This window comes from Stegostoma tigrinum, chromosome 22 (genome assembly GCF_030684315.1).
Source record: "Stegostoma tigrinum isolate sSteTig4 chromosome 22, sSteTig4.hap1, whole genome shotgun sequence".
Classification (NCBI taxonomy): domain Eukaryota; kingdom Metazoa; phylum Chordata; class Chondrichthyes; order Orectolobiformes; family Stegostomatidae; genus Stegostoma; species Stegostoma tigrinum.
This window is the reverse complement of record NC_081375.1, coordinates 32,470,982-32,488,169: the sequence shown is the minus strand read 5'-3', so window position 1 is coordinate 32,488,169 and position 17,188 is coordinate 32,470,982. Positions and strand designations below refer to the sequence as shown.

At 41.6% G+C, this 17,188-nt stretch overlaps 1 protein-coding gene across 6 annotated transcripts in view; it reads left to right on the top strand.

Annotated features, from left to right (window-relative positions):
- The window catches only part of LOC125463480 (alpha-1,6-mannosylglycoprotein 6-beta-N-acetylglucosaminyltransferase B), an 875,834-nt gene that overhangs the window by 114,801 nt on the left and 743,845 nt on the right, over positions 1-17,188 (top strand). Inside the window, exon 1 of one of the 6 annotated variants that reach the window (XM_059653745.1) lies at positions 8,092-8,122. The exons of the other annotated variants lie outside the window; for them this stretch is intronic. The gene's annotated coding sequence lies outside the window, so the exon portion shown is untranslated. Of the gene's footprint in view, positions 1-8,091; positions 8,123-17,188 lie in introns of those variants that run through there. 6 annotated transcript variants of the gene reach the window in all.

Genomic DNA, 17,188 nt, shown 5'->3' with positions numbered 1-17,188 from the left:
TCTGCCACAATCCTCACCAGAGCCAATGTCATTGAGGCTCTCAAGCTTCCACTCAATGTTTTTATTACCAACATAACTTGTGAAAATTTATTTCTGTTTGACACAAGAGCCTTTTCTTATGAGGAATCTTTTGTGGCAGCGAACTGTCCCAGCTGCAAATTGCCAGTTGTTGATGTCCCAAATCAAAAAAATCACTCCTGTATTTAAAGTAGGAGATTCCCAGTTATTAGCATATTTAGTAAATAGTTCTTGCAAGGAAATTCCATATGGTTTTTTGTCCTTTGCTATTTTCATGTAAAATATCCAACTTCAAAATTTGCCAATTCTCAGAATTGGTACAGCACTGGATGAGGGCATTTGGCCCAATGTGTCTGCAGTGGCTCTCCATTGGGAAAGTTATTTAATGCCACTCCCCAGCTGCCTTCGTGTAGCCCTGCAAATGTCTACTTTACAGATAACTAGCCAGTTCCTGTTTGAATGCCAAGATTGAACCAGATTCAATCACGCTCTCAGGCAATGCACTCCAAATTCTAATCATTCACTGCATTTAAAAGGTTATCCTCTGGTCACCATTGCTTCTTTTGCCAATTCCCTTAAGTCTGCAGCCTCTGGTTCTTGATGTTTCCGTCAATAGGTACATTGCTTCCTCATCTGCTCTGTCTAGCTCCATCATATTTCACCTCGGTCAATTCTTGTCTCAACTTCCTGTTCTTCAACAAAGACAGTCCAACTCCTCCAATCTCACTATGTAACTGTTGATGAATATTCTGATCTCTTTATGTAGATTTTCTAGTTTTCAAAGCATTGTATTGAAAGCCACAAAGAAGTTAGTGCTAAGTATTCACTAGGTAGAGTGAATTTGGTTTACTTGTCAGATTCTAGCATGGACCATAAATAAAAGTTTTTAAAAAAGGTCTTATAAGCTGTTTCAAACGCTGCATTTCAAAAGATGTTAACAATTTAGTTTAATGCTGAATAATTACTTAGCAGAAGCTTCTGCACTATTTCTACTGAATATGCAATATTTCTTCATGTAATTTTATTCCTTACAAACCTTGCAGCACTCAAACACTCCCTTGAGGCTATAAAAAATGTTGCTCCTTGTTTTGGCTTGGTTTACCATTAATTTATACTTAAGGTGGTTTATATTGTTTATTAAAGTACATGTTATTGCTTTGCCTAGGCATCTATAATGAAGCCCATTTGTAGTTGTGTTTAACAATATAGGTCAAAATGTAAGCAGTATGACGGCGATTATTGTTTCGTGTAAATATCTAATTTATCTTCTGTGATAATGGGAATTGCAGATGCTGGAGAATCCAAGATAATAAAATGTGAGGCTGGATGAAAACAGCAAGCCCAGCAGCATCTCAGGAGCACAAAAGCTGACATTTCGGGCCTAGACCCTTCATCAGAGAGGGGGATGGGGTGAGGGTTCTGGAATAAATAGGGAGAGAGGGGGAGGCGGCCCGAAGATGGAGAGAAAAGAAGATAGGTGGAGAGGAGAGTATAGCTGGGGAGATAGGGAGGGGATAAGTCAGTCCAGGGAAGACGGACAGGTCAAGGAGGTGGGCTGAGGTTAGTAGGTAGGAGATGGAGGTGCGGCTTGGGGTGGGAGGAAGGGATGGGTGAGAGGATGAACAGGTTAGGGAGGCAGAGACAGGTTGGACTGGTTTTGGGATGCAGTGGGTGGAGGGGAAGAGCTGGGCTGGTTGTGTGGTGCAGTGGAGGGAGGAAACGAACTGGGCTGGTTTTGGGATGCGGTGGGGGAAGGGGGGATTTTGAAGCATTGTATCCGGAGGTTGGTGGGGTGGTGTGTGAGAATGAGGGGGAAACTTTGGGGGCGGTTGTGGCGGGGGCGGGGTGTGAGGGATGTGTTGCGGGAAATGCGGGAGACGCGGTCAAGGGCGTTATCTTCTGATTTTTCCAGTTAAATCAGAGCAACCTGGTGAAATCTGAGGACAGCCTTTTTGATACAGCCTTCTCATACTATGTTAATAAGATTAAGCCAGAAACTATGTAAAAAAAAATGAAAACAGTCTTTTGTTGAAAAGTGGAATGTTAGCTAACAAGAGAGTCTGGTAGTTTCCAAAAAGAAATTAGTAAAGAGAACCCTTTGCAATTCCTGCTGTCAGACAATTGGACTGGGGGTGGGAGTTAATGAAGCCTGCTCAATCAAATAGATGAAGGATGCACCCTCATAATTGCAGGGAGGCCTGTGCATCCTCTCTCTGCCACCAGGCACACTAACTTCTACCTATACTTGGGCTGATGAAGATCATTACTGAGCCACTAAAAATTCCTGAGCCCACCAAAATTTAGTGGCAGCTGATGGATTCTCTTAAACTTTCACTGGTTTTACTTAGCAACACCCGTCAAATGTGTCATGTTTGCCAGAGGCCTCCTTGGATGGGGGCGGGGAATGGTGTCATTTGCTCAAAGGCCCTTAGAGCCCAATTGTGGGAATCTGGAATTCAGAATTGGAGATACCCACTAAGGGACAGTCACCTTGAATCTGAGCTCCATCCCATATCTTACAATCTACCCTACTCACCCTTCTCTCTAGAGATCCCATTATAATTCCTGGTGAAGACCTCACTGTTATACCAGCAGTAGATTTGCTTCCAGTGGCATTGATGGCAATGATACATTGTCAGGCACTTCAATGCTTGGCAGGTCCCATGTCAGGAACATCAAATCCAGCTATTGGATTTTTTTCCCTGTTGCGCTCTTATATCTTTCGGTTTTTATCACATGGGAAATGAAGGAGCAGACAATAAACGCGTGTTACACTCTAGATGTTGTGGAGATAGGATATGTTTGTGCTTCCATGTAAGGTTGAAAAGATTAAAACTATTCTGTGCTTCCTCTTTGAACCATGTTAATTTGACATTTCAGTTTCAGCTGAACAAAATTCTGTTCCATGGATGTGAGTTTGCTCGCTGAGCTGGAAGGTTAGTTTTCAGACGTTTTGTCACCATTCTAGGTAACATCATCAGTGAGCCTCTGCCGAAGCGCTGGTGTTATGTCCCGTTTTCTATTTATCTGGTTAGGTTTTCTTGGGTTGGTGATGTCATTTTCTGCATTGGTGATGTTATTTCCTGTTCTTTTTCTCAGAGGATGGTAGATTGGCTCCAAATCAATGTGTTTGTTGATGGAGTTCCGGTTGGAATGCCATGCTTCTAGGAATTATCTAGCACTTCATCGGAGGCTCACTGATGATGTTACCTAGAATGGTGACGAAACGTCTGAAAACTAACCTTCCAGCTCAGCGAGCAAACTCACATCCAGAAACTCAACCAGAACTACAAATCTTCTCAAAACTCACTCTGTTCCATGCTGGTGTAGTGTGATAGCCAATGGTTTGTTGTATTTAATCAAATTCAATAGTAAAGGAGCATATCCCCTTTAGGATTATGCACCATGAGTGGGTTGTTCTGCTGTTGTTAGGGCTGTGAAGAGTACTCAGGTCTGGGAGAGGATAAGTACACTTTTCCAATGAAGGTATTCGGATTGAACTTCATAGGAAGATAAATATTTCCTTACCAAGGGTGGATAGATAAATAAATCTGATGCACAGCAACATATTTATACCGACACATTTGTGCGTGTCTCAGATGGAAAGCAGATGTGTTTCACAAATGGGTTTATATCATGGGTTTTACAATGAATTAATTTTATAAAGAATCTCTGAGGCTCTGATTTTTAATTTGATGGGGGTAATTGAGTGGAGACAGCAGTAAATTTCCATGATATTACCATTGTGAAACCTGGGTCATTTTGTTTACTGTACCTAATTAACATTACAATTGCTGGAAGATTTTGTGCAATTAGTTCATGTGATTGGTGCAACTTTCAGCATTTTCCCAAGCGACAACAACCCTGCTTGCATTTTCTTTTCAGTGAATGATTGTGGAAGACTTTGTGTTTGTAAAAATGAGTTGCAGGTCTTCCTTCCTGTCCTCTTTCCAATACCCAATGCCTACATTGCAGTTATGTCTAACATGACTATATACAGATGACTGGGCCTCTATGTTCACGAGAAAGTTCAAGCCCCAATCACAGGAGCTTCAAAACAGCAACATTTGTCAAGTAGAAGAACAAGGTAATACAAGTATTTCTCCTATAATGTGATAGTTGCGTTCATGTGTGACTTTATGCTGTGGAAAATCACATTGGAAAATTGCGTTATAGGGAAACGGCTATAGAAAATCTCTATACTGTACAATGGAAAGTTCACGTTTTCCAAACAGTGTCAATCATGTTCCAGCCAATTTGTGTTAACGAAACACGCGTTATAGCAGAAATACCTGTAGATAACAGGGAACACCAACTCTTGCAAGTACCCTTCCAAGACAGCACCATTTTGAGTTGGAACTATATCACTGTTCCTTCACCATCCCTGAGTAAAAATGCTGGAAATTGTTACTAAGGGGCCTGAGTGAATATCTTTATCTCAAACTACAGTGATACAAGAAAATCGTTCGTCACCATCTTCTCAAAGGTGATTATGAATTGGAAACAAATGCTGGCCTTGCTAATGACAGCCAAATTGCAGGAAACTGGAGGAGATATAAAAAGATCTTGAAGTGTTTAGATGTATTAAATAAATGAAGCAGATTCTAGTATTTGAAATGTCAATAACTGGAGAACACAGATTTAAAGTGATTGGCAAAAGAACCAAAGGTCACATGAGGATACACTTTATTATGCAATGCATAGTTAGAATTTGGAATGCATTGCTGGATGTAGTCATTGGGATTGGTTGGCTCGCCAAGCTGGTTTGTTGTTCCACAGACGTTTCTTTACCCTGCTGGGTAACATCATCAGTGCAGCCTCCGATGAAGCATCAGTGTATTTTCCTGGATAATTAAATGTGAGGCTGGATGAACACTGCATGCCCAGAAGCATCTCAGGAGCACAAAAGCTGACGTTTTGGGCCTAGACCCTTCATCAGAGATTATCACTGATACAAGTGTATTTTCCTGCCTGGTTTTTAAACTCTGGAGTCCGTTGAGCTGGATTGCCTCATTTCTGGTTTTCCTTCGTAGTGGAATGTATACGGGGTTGAGTTCTATTTGCTTATTATTGGCTTTCTTTGTGGAGTGCTAGGCTTCTAGGAATTCCCCTGCTTGTCTCTGTTTAGCTTGTCCAAGGATTTTGGTGTTGTCCCAGTTGAATTGGTGGTTCTCCTTATCCATGTGGATTGAGATGAGTGAGTGTTTTTGTGATTAGTTGGTGTTCATGTCCCCTTGTTGTTAGTTTCCTTCCTGTTTGTCCAATGTAGTATTTCTCATAATCTCTGCAGGGGATCTTAGAGATGACATTGGTCTCGTCCATGGCGGGGAGTGGATCTTTAGTTCAGATGAGCAGTTGTCATAGGGTTGATGTGGTCTTGTGTGCCATTTTGATGCCCAGTGGTCGTAGGTAACTTGTGGCGAGCCAACCAACCTCAATAACCATGACCCGAGCTACAAATCTACTCCAAAACCTCGGATGTGGTCATGGGTACTGATTCTAGCAGGCCTTCATGAGGCAATTAGATGAAAACTTGGAAAAAATGCAGTGTATGGGGTAAGATTTGATTGTGTGGAACTAGCTTGCTCTTCAAACGAGTTGACATAAACTTGATGGGCCAAATAACCATCCTCTGTGTTGAATCATGTTGAATCATCATCACAATTCTATGGTATGAACAATATATCTCCTCATATTCAAATGCGCCACATTAACACACAATGCTTTTCTTGTTCAACACTTGCATGTCTGTCTCACCACAACTGGTTTGACTGTTTGATAATCTCTGATTTGTCAAGCATCCAATATTGAAGGAGCAAAAATGTTTTCCAATAAAATTTTAGGAACATCAGAGTCATTAGGTCACAGCCATAAACTTTGTTTCCCAGGCATCATTTTCATCCTGCTCTTTGACCATAAGAGCCATTCTGCATAGAAACAGGACCTTCGGCCCAACTTGTCCCTGCTGACAAGTTTCCCTAAACTGAACTAGCCCAATTCCCTATGTTTGGCCCATATCCCTCTAAACCTTTCCTATCCATGTACCTGTTCAAAAGTCTTTTAAAAATTGTAACTATGCCAGCCTCTACTACTTCATTTAGTAAATTGTTCCATATAGGCACGACCTTCTGCATGAAAAAGACCTCCTCAGGCCCCTTTAAAATCTTTCCCTTCTCACCTTCAACCTATACCCTTTAGTTCTGAACTCCCCTCATGGGGAAAAGATTTTGGCTGTTCACCTTATCGATGTCTCTCAGATTTTATAAACCTCCATAAAGTCTCCCCTCAATCTCTTACACTCCAGGGGAAAAGAATCCCAGCCTGTCTAGCCTCTCCTTAGAACCTAACTGTTCCAGTCTTGGTAACATCCTTGGAAAGCGTTTTGCACCCTTCCAGTTTAATGACATTCTTCAGGTAGCATAGCGACAAAAATTGTATGCAGTATTCCAAATGAGGCTTTAACAATGACTTGTACAGCCGTAATGTGGTGTTCCAACTCCCACACTCAGTGCTCTGATTAATGAACGCAAGTGTACTACTTCCAAGTAGCTATGTACCTGCAAACCAAAGCTCCCTCTGTTTGACAATGCCACCCAAGGCCCTACCATTAACTGTGTAAAGCCAGCCCTGTTTGTCTTATCAAAATGCAACACCACTCATCATTCTTCGAAACTAGAAGCTAGGAAATTTTGAAAGATCACAATCAGTGCATTCAATATCTCTGTTGGCACCTCTTTTCGAGCCGCAGGCATAAGCTGCCAAGTTCAGGGATTTTGTTGGCTTTCAATTCCATTAATTTCTCCAGTACTATTTCTTTGCTAATATTATTTACTTACAATTCTTCTGCCTCATTAGGTGCTTAGCTCCCTACAATTTCTTATTTCTTATGCCTTCCATTGTGAAGAAAGATACAAAATAATTGCTTATCTACTCTGCTAATTCCTGACTCCTCAATACAACTTCCAGTGTTGACTTTTGCTACTCTCTTCCTTTTTAAATAATAGTAGAAGATATTGCAATCTATTTTTGTGTTTGTAACAACTTTACTCTCATATTCTATTCTCTCTGTTTTTTTTAAGATTACCCTTTTCTAGATATCTAATACCCCCCTTGATCATCAAAATTTACTACGTTTTCTTACAATATTTTAAAGCTCTTCAAAAATAACCCTTTCCTTGATACTGTAGTTAGCCATGGATGGGTCACTTCTGTTGGAAAGTTTCCCTCTGAATGGACTGTCAATTTGTTAAAACTTATGAGATATTATAAAAAAAACTTTGCAATTGCTCATCAATGATGTTCTACATAAATCTAATTTGCTAAACTATTTCTGCCAATTGCTCCTCATGCTTATGCAAACAAGATTCCTCGAAATTTGGCACCCTATCTCATCCTGAGAAGAATATCTAATCCATGAAGTTACCATCACTGAGACTTTTTTATTTTCATATCTATTTCATCATCTTTATTCCACCTATCTGTAGTTCATAACCCTGTCAATACCATTCTGACTCTAATATTCAGATGCTCTCCCACCTTATAGCCTCTGTTACCTTGAGCCCAACTAAATCTCTACAACCTATATCTGGGCTCAACCCTAATCCTATTCATCCATCTTTCTGTGCTTGCTGATATACAAATGGCCTTTGATCCAACAATGGCTCATTTTAAGATGTTCATCCTTTCAAATCCTTTCCTCTTGCCACCTTTTCCAATTTTAGCAATCTCTACCAATTCTACATTTCTGCTGCCTTGAACGTTCTAAATTTTAATTGCTTCACTATGGTAGATGCACCTTCATCTGCCTAGGTTGCCTGTTGTACCCAACCTCTGGGATTCCCTTCATAAATTCCTCTGCCTCTGTGCCAAACTTTGCTCTTCTATTACAATTGCCTAAAACTACATCTTCCTGTGGCTTGTTATTCATGCGAAGCAATATGGGAGGTTTAATGGTTTTAAAAGTGCTATGTAAAGGCAAATAACTATTGTTACTATGTGCTCATTACTGCTTCGAATCTGTTTACAGTGATGCTTGAATCTAATGGTCTAGACTATGGTGTCTACTAGAGCCGCATTTTCTTGATCCCACTGTTCTGAAGTTGAGGTAGGTGAAGAATTTCCAGATTGGTTGTGAGCTGCTTTTAGAATACTTCTCTTTAGAAAAGTTGCCTTCGGTCCAAGACAATAATGTTTTTCACCTCAGATTATTGATTCTTGCAATATCTATCTGTAAAGTAGATGTTTATTACCAATCGAAGAAATTAATGATCTCTCTGTTGGCATTCAGTTCTTTGACTTCAACAATGACATAATCCAGAAGGTGCCAGTGCTCTGATCATAGCTGCCTCTGTGTTGTTTTGTGTTCAGGTGAAAGACATTTTCTTTTCACAATGAGGTCATATAGATCACATTTTGTCATGAGGAGGGCACCATTCACATTGACTCTTCCCACATCGTTTCTTTCGCACCATTCTTTTACAGACCATTAATTTTTGGCCATTCCCGACATTAAAACCCCAGGAAGTATGATCTTTTCTTCTTTCAGGAAGAAAGTGAAGACTTCATCAAGTCAGATTTGACCTATCCCTTAATATCTTCACTGAATCAGCGGTCACAGAATAGATGCTGATGCCTGTGATATATTGGTTGCAGCTGATCCATACATGAAGCATCATGAGCTTTTCATTTATACAATTAGAGAGTCCTGGCAGCAGATCCAAAATCCTATCCTGGATGGCAAAACCAGTGGGATGGACATTAGAGTCGTTATCCGTTTTATCTTTCCTGTAGAAGGTCTATCCCCAGTTTGTTCCCTTCTCCTCAGTTGGGGGGCACAATATCACTGTGGAATCTTGACATCTCAAATGATAGGATTGCAATCTTTCTTTCTGGACACACACTCTGGATGATCTGACAAAATGCATAAAAATGCAACCTTGAATAAAAAATGAGAGGTTTTATTGCCTGGCAGAACAACCTAAAGTCACCAAATGCAGAAAATAGCATTCCAACAAATCAAGACTGACACCCAAAGACTATCTGGAAGATAAAAGGTAAGTGGTGGGAAGAAACTGCCTGAGAAATCCAATAGTATGTTGGCCATCATGATGTACAAAACACTTCTGAAGCCACCAAAGTCATATATAGACCACAATGAAATAGATGTCATTGGATTACATCCCCTTCATCCACATTTTTTTTTACTGATTTGCCGGGTGAGGATATACATTGCTGGCTGGTCCAGCATTCATTGCAAGTCTCGATGATAGTTGACTTGGAGGGGAACTTGCAGGTGCTGGTGTTTCCAACAATCTGATTCCCCTGTCCTGCCAATTGGTAGCAGTCATGAGTTTGGAAGGTATTTTCTAAGAAGCCACAATAAATTTCTGTAATATGTGTTGTAGTCAGTACACACTGTTGCTACTTAGCATTGGTAGTGGAGTGTTTTGTGGATAGGGACCCAATCAAGAGAACTGCTTTGTCCTGAATGGTGTCAAACTTTGTAAGTGCTGATGAATCTGCACTCATCGAGGCAAATGGGGAATATTCCATCACATTGCTGATGTATTGTAAAGGGTGGACAGGCTTTGTGGAAGCAGGAGGTGAATCGCTAACCGCAGGATTCCTAGACTTCTGATCCTACTCTTGTAGCCATTGTAATTATATAGTTGGTCTGATTCTGGCCAATTTTAACCTCCAGGATGTTGGTAGTGGGAGATTCAGTGATCGTGATCGTATTGAATATCCAGTGGCAATGCTTATATTCTCTCTTGTTAGAAATGGTCATTGGCTGACACTTGTGTAGCCCAAATGTGATAATGTTTCTCTTATGAATGACAGTGCCATTTATCAATGTTGATACAGCAATTCCCAACAACTTTACAACCAGGAGTCCATTAAGACAGTTGTTTCTCACTAGGTTTTGCACAGTACTCCGTGGCAGAACTCATGGATTAAAAATATGAATTGGAGTGTCAGATCCGATTAACAAAAAAACTAAAAGGTCTGGGGTTCTAATGATATTGCAGCTAAGATCCTTGAATCAAACTTCATGTAATCATTGGATGAATTTAGGAGAAAGAAAAAGATCTGACAGCACCCCCAACCCATCCAAACCAGTGCCCCACAACTTGAGGAATGTGTCAATAGTAACTATTTTCAAGTGTGCGATAAGTCATGCTTTGTGAATTATCATGGTAATTTCCCCAGCTACCACTGCAGGGGAAATTCTGATGCATTTACCGGAATTGCTACCTTCTGTGAAAACAAGTGGCTACGGAACTTCCCAAAAAATCCAAGAAAATGAGAGCAACACCTGGAAGTCTTTATGGCATTCATTGACTTGACCAAAGCATTTAATTTAGTAAATCACAAGATTCTGTGGATTATTCTCTCGACATTTTGATGTCCAAGAAACTTTTTCCCAATCCTGCAAATGCTTCAAGGTGACGCGACTGCAACTGTCTTGAGTGGGAGATTTGAGATAGATGTCTTTAAAATCTGGAATGATGACTAGAAAGGCTGTGAGATAGCCCGTATTCTCTTTACAATCCACCTGACACTAGTTATTCACCTCATCAAATATCCGTATCCTTTTAGTTTAAGAATAAAAAGCAGTATAGATAGAACTTCTCTAAACTTCAGTCTGCCTTGTGCCAAAACCAATCTCACAAACATAGATCTAGATGGTCAACATCTTTGTCGTTCACTGTGCACCAGATTTTAATGTCACTCTCAAACTCTTCCATTTTGCAAACAAAAGAACTTAGCCTGTCTTTGGGTGGTGCCAAAACAAAGCCTAGACATGGTCAATCAAATATATCTATCCCCCAAAAATGTTGAAGTGGGAGACTCTGGAATATGTTGAGGACTTTTCAATAACTTGGCAGCCAGGTTTATCAAAAGGCCAGCATTGATGATTAGAGCCAACACCAGATTACCTGCACCAGTTCAGCTTTTTACAAGTTACTTCATCAAAAATTTAACAGGAAAGACCTCTGCAGTTCCACAGAAATCCTAAAGGACAGAATAGTTTAAATTACCACCATGAAGTAAGGTCACCATGGTCTGCTCTATCATTACAAGTGGTGACTTAACCTGAAAGTAACCATATCTCATAGCAAGTGGGGAGGTTGAAAAGGAGTTCTCGTAGCAACCTCAGACATTGAACCCATGCTGTTGGCATCACTCTGCATCACAAACCAGCCATCTACCCAACTGAGTTAATTGACCCAGTGACTGTAGTCTTTGATTTGAAGGGCAGTTGATTAAAAGCCAGCACTCCTTTCACAATATTAATATTCGTTCAGCACGTATTTAAGCACCAACAATAGATGTAGAGCACATGTAAGAAGCTGTCAGTGTAGCTACAATAATTTTCACTAACTTCCTCACATTTCAGTATTCAAAATATCATTGCCATATTGCCTATCAGACAATTATAAGGGAAATCCACAAAATAGAATAGATCTTTACAGAGAAGAATCTAACTGAGGGTAAAAGATATTCCAGACAGCATTAGAAGAGTTATTCTAGTATTCTGGATATGCTGCATAACTAACATGAAACTCAGAACTGCAATGAGTTTGGCGTACAATAGATGCACAAGCTGTAAATGCTTTCCATTGCATTATCTGTTTATAAGACCTCCATGCCCTATAATGTGCAAATTTGTCAACGAAGCTCAACAAAGGGTTGATATCAAAGACGCATTGTTTTCAGCCTAAGGCTGTTTTTAAGAATGATGAACCTAATCAGATAAACATTTACTTACTGAACTGAATTTAAGAATGTGTAAAAGCAGGCATCTTCTTTATGAGTACTCACCTCCCCCGAAATACATTTTCTCTTAAAATGCAAGAGACTTGTATGGCATCAAGCCTGTAAATGGAAGCTGTGTTATGCCTTTATTGAATTGTGAATCTGTGGAAACTCAAGTCAGTCAACAATTGCCTATGCTAGTTGCTTTTGAAAAATTCAAACTTGAGAACTGATATGAGGAGAAAAACAAATTTTAGGCAAGATGAATCATTCATTCTGGTCAATTTGACTCTATACTCCCATCATCTTATTTATCATCCTGGATGGATATCACCAACCTCTAATATAATGGACTTTTCTTTGTACAATAATAAAAAAAATTGTTAATGAGACCTTCACCCAGATTAGAATGTTACAAAGTCCAATATAGGACATTAATGAGACCTCTTCTGGAATACTGTGTCCAGTTCTGGTCAGCAGTTACAGGAGGGATATTATTAAGCTGGAGAGGGTTCAGAAGAGATTTACCAGAATGTTGCCGGATATGAAAAAAATGAGTTATAAAGAAAAGATGAATTTGCTGGGACTTTTCTCACTGGCGCGTATGAGGCTGAGAGGCGAACTGACAAAACTCTATAAAACAATAAGAGGTATAGCTGGAGTTATTGGTAGTTTTCATCTTCCTATGATAGGGAATTTCAAGAATAGGGGACACATTTTAAGAAGACATTTTAAAAAAAGACATGAGGCATTTTTCTTTTACACAGAGGGTGGTTTGCATGTGGAATGAACTTTCTGAGGAAATGGTGCATGTGGGTACAGTTACAATATTTAAAAGACTTTTTGGGTAGATACATAAATAGGAAAGGTTTGGAAGTATATGGGCCAGGAGCAGGCAGACGGGACTAATTTAGTTTGGGATTATGTTCCTCATGGACTGGTTGGGCTGAAGGGCCTGTTTCCATGCTGTATGACAGCAGTTCACTTTATTATTGAGATTGAAGAATCGGTGCTTGTAAAACTACATTAGACTGCTTGTTATAAAAGCAGTACGACTGTATTACGTATCTTAGTGCAATGAAATAGCTGAGGGCAAAAGAAAAGCTAATGCACACTGCCTTTGCTAAAGTGAAAATATTCTAAGATTTCTGATAAAGCCCTATTAACAGCATGGCACCATATAAAACTTATAATGGAATGTATCAAATTCATCAAAATCATTCACCAGGGATTATGCAGGGATGGATGTGCTCTTAGTATTATTGTTGCAATCTCTTTGCATTGTTTTTCAGTTATAAGGCTGGTTTGGATTTAGACAAAGTAGAATGGTATCGAAGCACACTTGCTGGTTCCAGGAGAATGACAGCAAGACAAACAGCTTTCAGGATGAGTAGAAGAGAAAGCTGATAGGTATCAGGTGCAACTGAAAGTAAATTATAAAAAAAAGTTTTCAGAGAATGAACTGTGAAAGAAAGAAATCTTAAAGGGAAAGATTCTTAATAGAGGTGGGGAATTAGAGACCTGGAATCCAGAGGGATGCGGGTGAAAATTAGCCCAAGTCATTATCCTGGCTCAGGGGACCTGATTCTTGATCTACCTGTGCTGGGTACAACAGTGGCACCACAGTAATTTGTGGCTGTAACCTCACTTATCTGATTTTATTACCAACTCAAATGACTCATGGCTGTTCTGCTAAGATCACATATGCCTCAGCCATCTTCTGTCCCTAAAGGGAAACTGCAGGGTGTTACCCCAGGCTATTGTTCCTTGCTTTCGTTGCAATGAAGGAAGGTGGAACATGCCATCCCCAAGGAAGAGACACAGCTTCAGGATCAAAGTCTTCAATGGTTGCGATAATCTCAAGGTGTAAGCTTCTAATTCTACAAGACCCTCAAGTCCATTAAGTGGGATTGGGAACTACTGCCTGGATTCAAGATCCTGGAAACAGTGACACTACATGTTTAATGACCTTGTGTGCGGTCAAGATCAATGAACAAATGTTAACGTTACAACTCCTATCCACTGTTTCCTTGAATTTCTCAATGTGCCATTTCCCCACCATGCATCCAGCACTGGTCCTGGCAGTCAAGAGCCAGGTATAACATTCAGATCCTTCCTTCCCCTCACACATCATTCAGTGCTTCCAAATGCATTTCTATTTCTCACTGGGTCTAAATACCTCCAGTTATGCACAAAGCAACACACTTACTGGTGTTCTTTCCTCCCTCTTGCACAACGTGGATCTTCCAGCTCTACTGAGGACCTAGTTCTTTGCATGAGGCAGTCAGCTGTACAGGCAACACTGGAAATGTAGGTGACAATGCATTCAGCCCAAGGAGGACCATTAGCATCTGTACTGTGATCATGAATGATGCTACAGACCCAATTTTCATACTTAAACATTTAATGGCTGGAGTGCAGGTAGAAAGGATAATTAAAATGCAAATTAGATACTGGGTTTTATACATAAAGGAATTGAAAATAAATCTAAGTAAAAACTTGCCATAGTCTTACCAGACCACAGGGCAGCTGTCTCAATAGAAAGAGATGAACGGCCATCATGCCTCAGGAGAGGTTGAAAAAGAGAGTCCTTCATGGTTACCTCAGCCGGTCTGGCAAGTAAATTAGTGCTGTTGGTGTTAATCTGCATGCATGCCTGGACAACCAAGACTACTTCTTAGCCTTTTGGCTAAGATCGCGTATCAAGGGGTTGTGAGTCATCAAAGCTATTGAGAACATTGCCGGATTGAAATCGTGATTGGACGTTGGAGGACAGTTCTTTCAGCTGACCTGCTATTGGTGGCTCTTTATGCTGGCTTCAATCTAAAATCAATCCGGGAAAAAGTCAACCTTGAGCTATGGCCTTGGCAAGCACCCATGCCCCAGACCAGGGAGTCTGGAAAATGGTCAGGGTGACTGTGAAGAAGGTGGAAGGAGGCACGCTGATTGGACATTTTTTGTGAAGAGGATTCTGCTGGACTGCTGTGGGTTTCAAGCAGCGGATATCTAGTGCCGTTGGGATTTTCCCAGTGGTGGGCACTTCAATGTGACTTTCAAGAGTGAGGATCAATGTGAGCAACTTCTGAGGGTATGAGGAGAAAAAAGGTGGGTGTCCCCTGTCTGTCCTGAATGCAGTGCCATTGTTTGTTATAACTGTGCAGTGGAGTTGGATGGTCACCATGGATGTTGTATGTGGCTGCAGCAGATATTCTGACCATCCTGGGAAGTTATGTGCAAGTGAAAAGTGGTAGCACTAATGTAATGGACCCATTTGGGATCTGGACCAGCAAATTGCAGGTCAAGGTAAACCTGAGGGCAGATGCTGAAGGGAACATCCTCTACTCACCATCTAGCTTTGCAAATCATGGCAGCCGAGGTTGTCTGAGGTATGTAGGGCAAACCAGGGTCTGTTGAACCTACGGGAGGTCGGGCCATGGTAATGTAGTACAAAGTAATTCTGTGCAGGAACTGTAGAGAGGAGGGGCACCCGACCATGGACTGCCAACAGGCACAGAAATGCAACTTATGTGGGGAAGGGGGCCACCTGTGTAATGCATGCCCAAGTTGGTGGGGGGTGAGGGGGCACATACGCTGAGATGGTGAGCGGTGTGGCAACATGTGCTGAACTCCTCCAAAGGACAGAAAGGCCCAGCAGGAAAAAATGAGGGGAGAGCCACACAGAAGGAGGAGGGACAGGCCACAGGGGAGAGACAGGAAGCCAGTGCAGTGGCACAACAGACTCAAACTCCGTCCAAGAATCCGGAGTCAATGGAGGAGGAGGTGACAAAGGAGTCAGGGGTGTGGAAAACAGTCAAGAAAAACTGAAAAAGAAAACCTCGCCAGGACCCCACAGGCCCTCAGCAACACAACAGAAAGAGACAGCTGCATGGTGGCCAAGATCACAGCTCTTCTGAACTCGGTGATTTATGGAGGGAAGGTCCCCAAAAGAAACAGACGAGCGCGGTAACCAGGGAGAAGGAGAGGAGCACTCCTGTACTGAAAAACGGTGGACGTTGGGAGGGTGGCCTGGCGAAACACAACTTCCACCGTTGGGAACCAAGGGGCTTTCTCCACATCACAGCTCCAGATAACTGGGAACAGTGAGGTTTTGAGGAAGGAGCAGGAAAGACAGCCCCACAGTTGGACTCTGAACCAGACCTTCCCCGTATTATCGTCATCCCGATGACACCAGACCAGGGAAATAGCGCCAGGTGCATCTGGATAGCTACCTCAGCCCAGTGAGGTTTCAAGTTCATTCACACCACTATATTTCCCCAGTGATAAAAGCTTGGTTAAATGGACTTAGGGTTTTAACCATTGTATAAATCTAAAATCGGTTTAAAAAACATGAGTGTTAGTGTGCTCAGTGTTAACTCTACTGGCCAATGTTAAAGTGGACCTTTTGTTTCTGCAGGAGTGTGAGATACCGCACCTCAGCAGCTACAGGAGACGGTTGGGCTTGTGGGCCCATGCACCTTTGATTTGCTGGGAGGGAATGATTGCCATTTCTCCAGCCTGGTTATTCTGCTGCAAGGAGGCAACTTCACCATCTCTGAAGCTGAGGAGGTAGTTGGTGGGCACCCTCTCGTAGCAGATGTTATGTATATGAATGCTCGCCTGAGGCTAATCAATGTGTATGTCCCAGGTAAAGAGCAAGCACCTGGCCATCCTGCGGCAGCTCCAATTGCTGCTGGCTACATCCAGGCCAGTCCATCTGGCCAGAAACTTCAACTGCATCATCAATAGATGGACGATCTGGGTGTGGGGTGGATGTGACTGTAAACTGGATGCTACGTCCAGATTCCTGATGGAAATGATTCAAGTCTTCAATGTCTTCAGAACCCCTGCAGATGGAGTGCAGCTTAGATACCCCTGGTTGCAGCTAGACGGGTCTATCCACTGAAGGATGGATTTCAGTTTGAGCCCTGAGTATTCTCTGTCAGATCCATCCACGTCAAGCTTTTCTTTCTGTTGTTCTTCTCTGACCACTGCCTCCTGCTGGCTGACTGTCACCTACAGGATGACAAGTGGGCTGGCAAGGGAATGTGGGAGCTAAATGTGAAACTGTTCATCCCAGAAAACATTGAGGAGTTCAAAAGGGACTATACAGTTCGGAGAACTGTGAAACTCCTCTTTGAGTCTCCAGTGGATTGGTGGGAAACAGTTAAAGGGAACATTAGGAGGTTCTTTATCCTGAAAGGTATTCAGAAGGTGAGAGAGAGGTGGGAAAAACTGTCAAAACTCCAGAAAAGTATGCAGAACCTGCTCCTGCTACAGACAATGGGTTTGATGTCATGGAGGATCTCCAGGAGGTGAGGAGTCAGTAAGCCTCGCTCTTTGCCTCAGAAGCCTCCAAGATAATCTTCCGATCCAGGGTCTGCTCCATGGAGCAGGATAAGACATGTTTGTG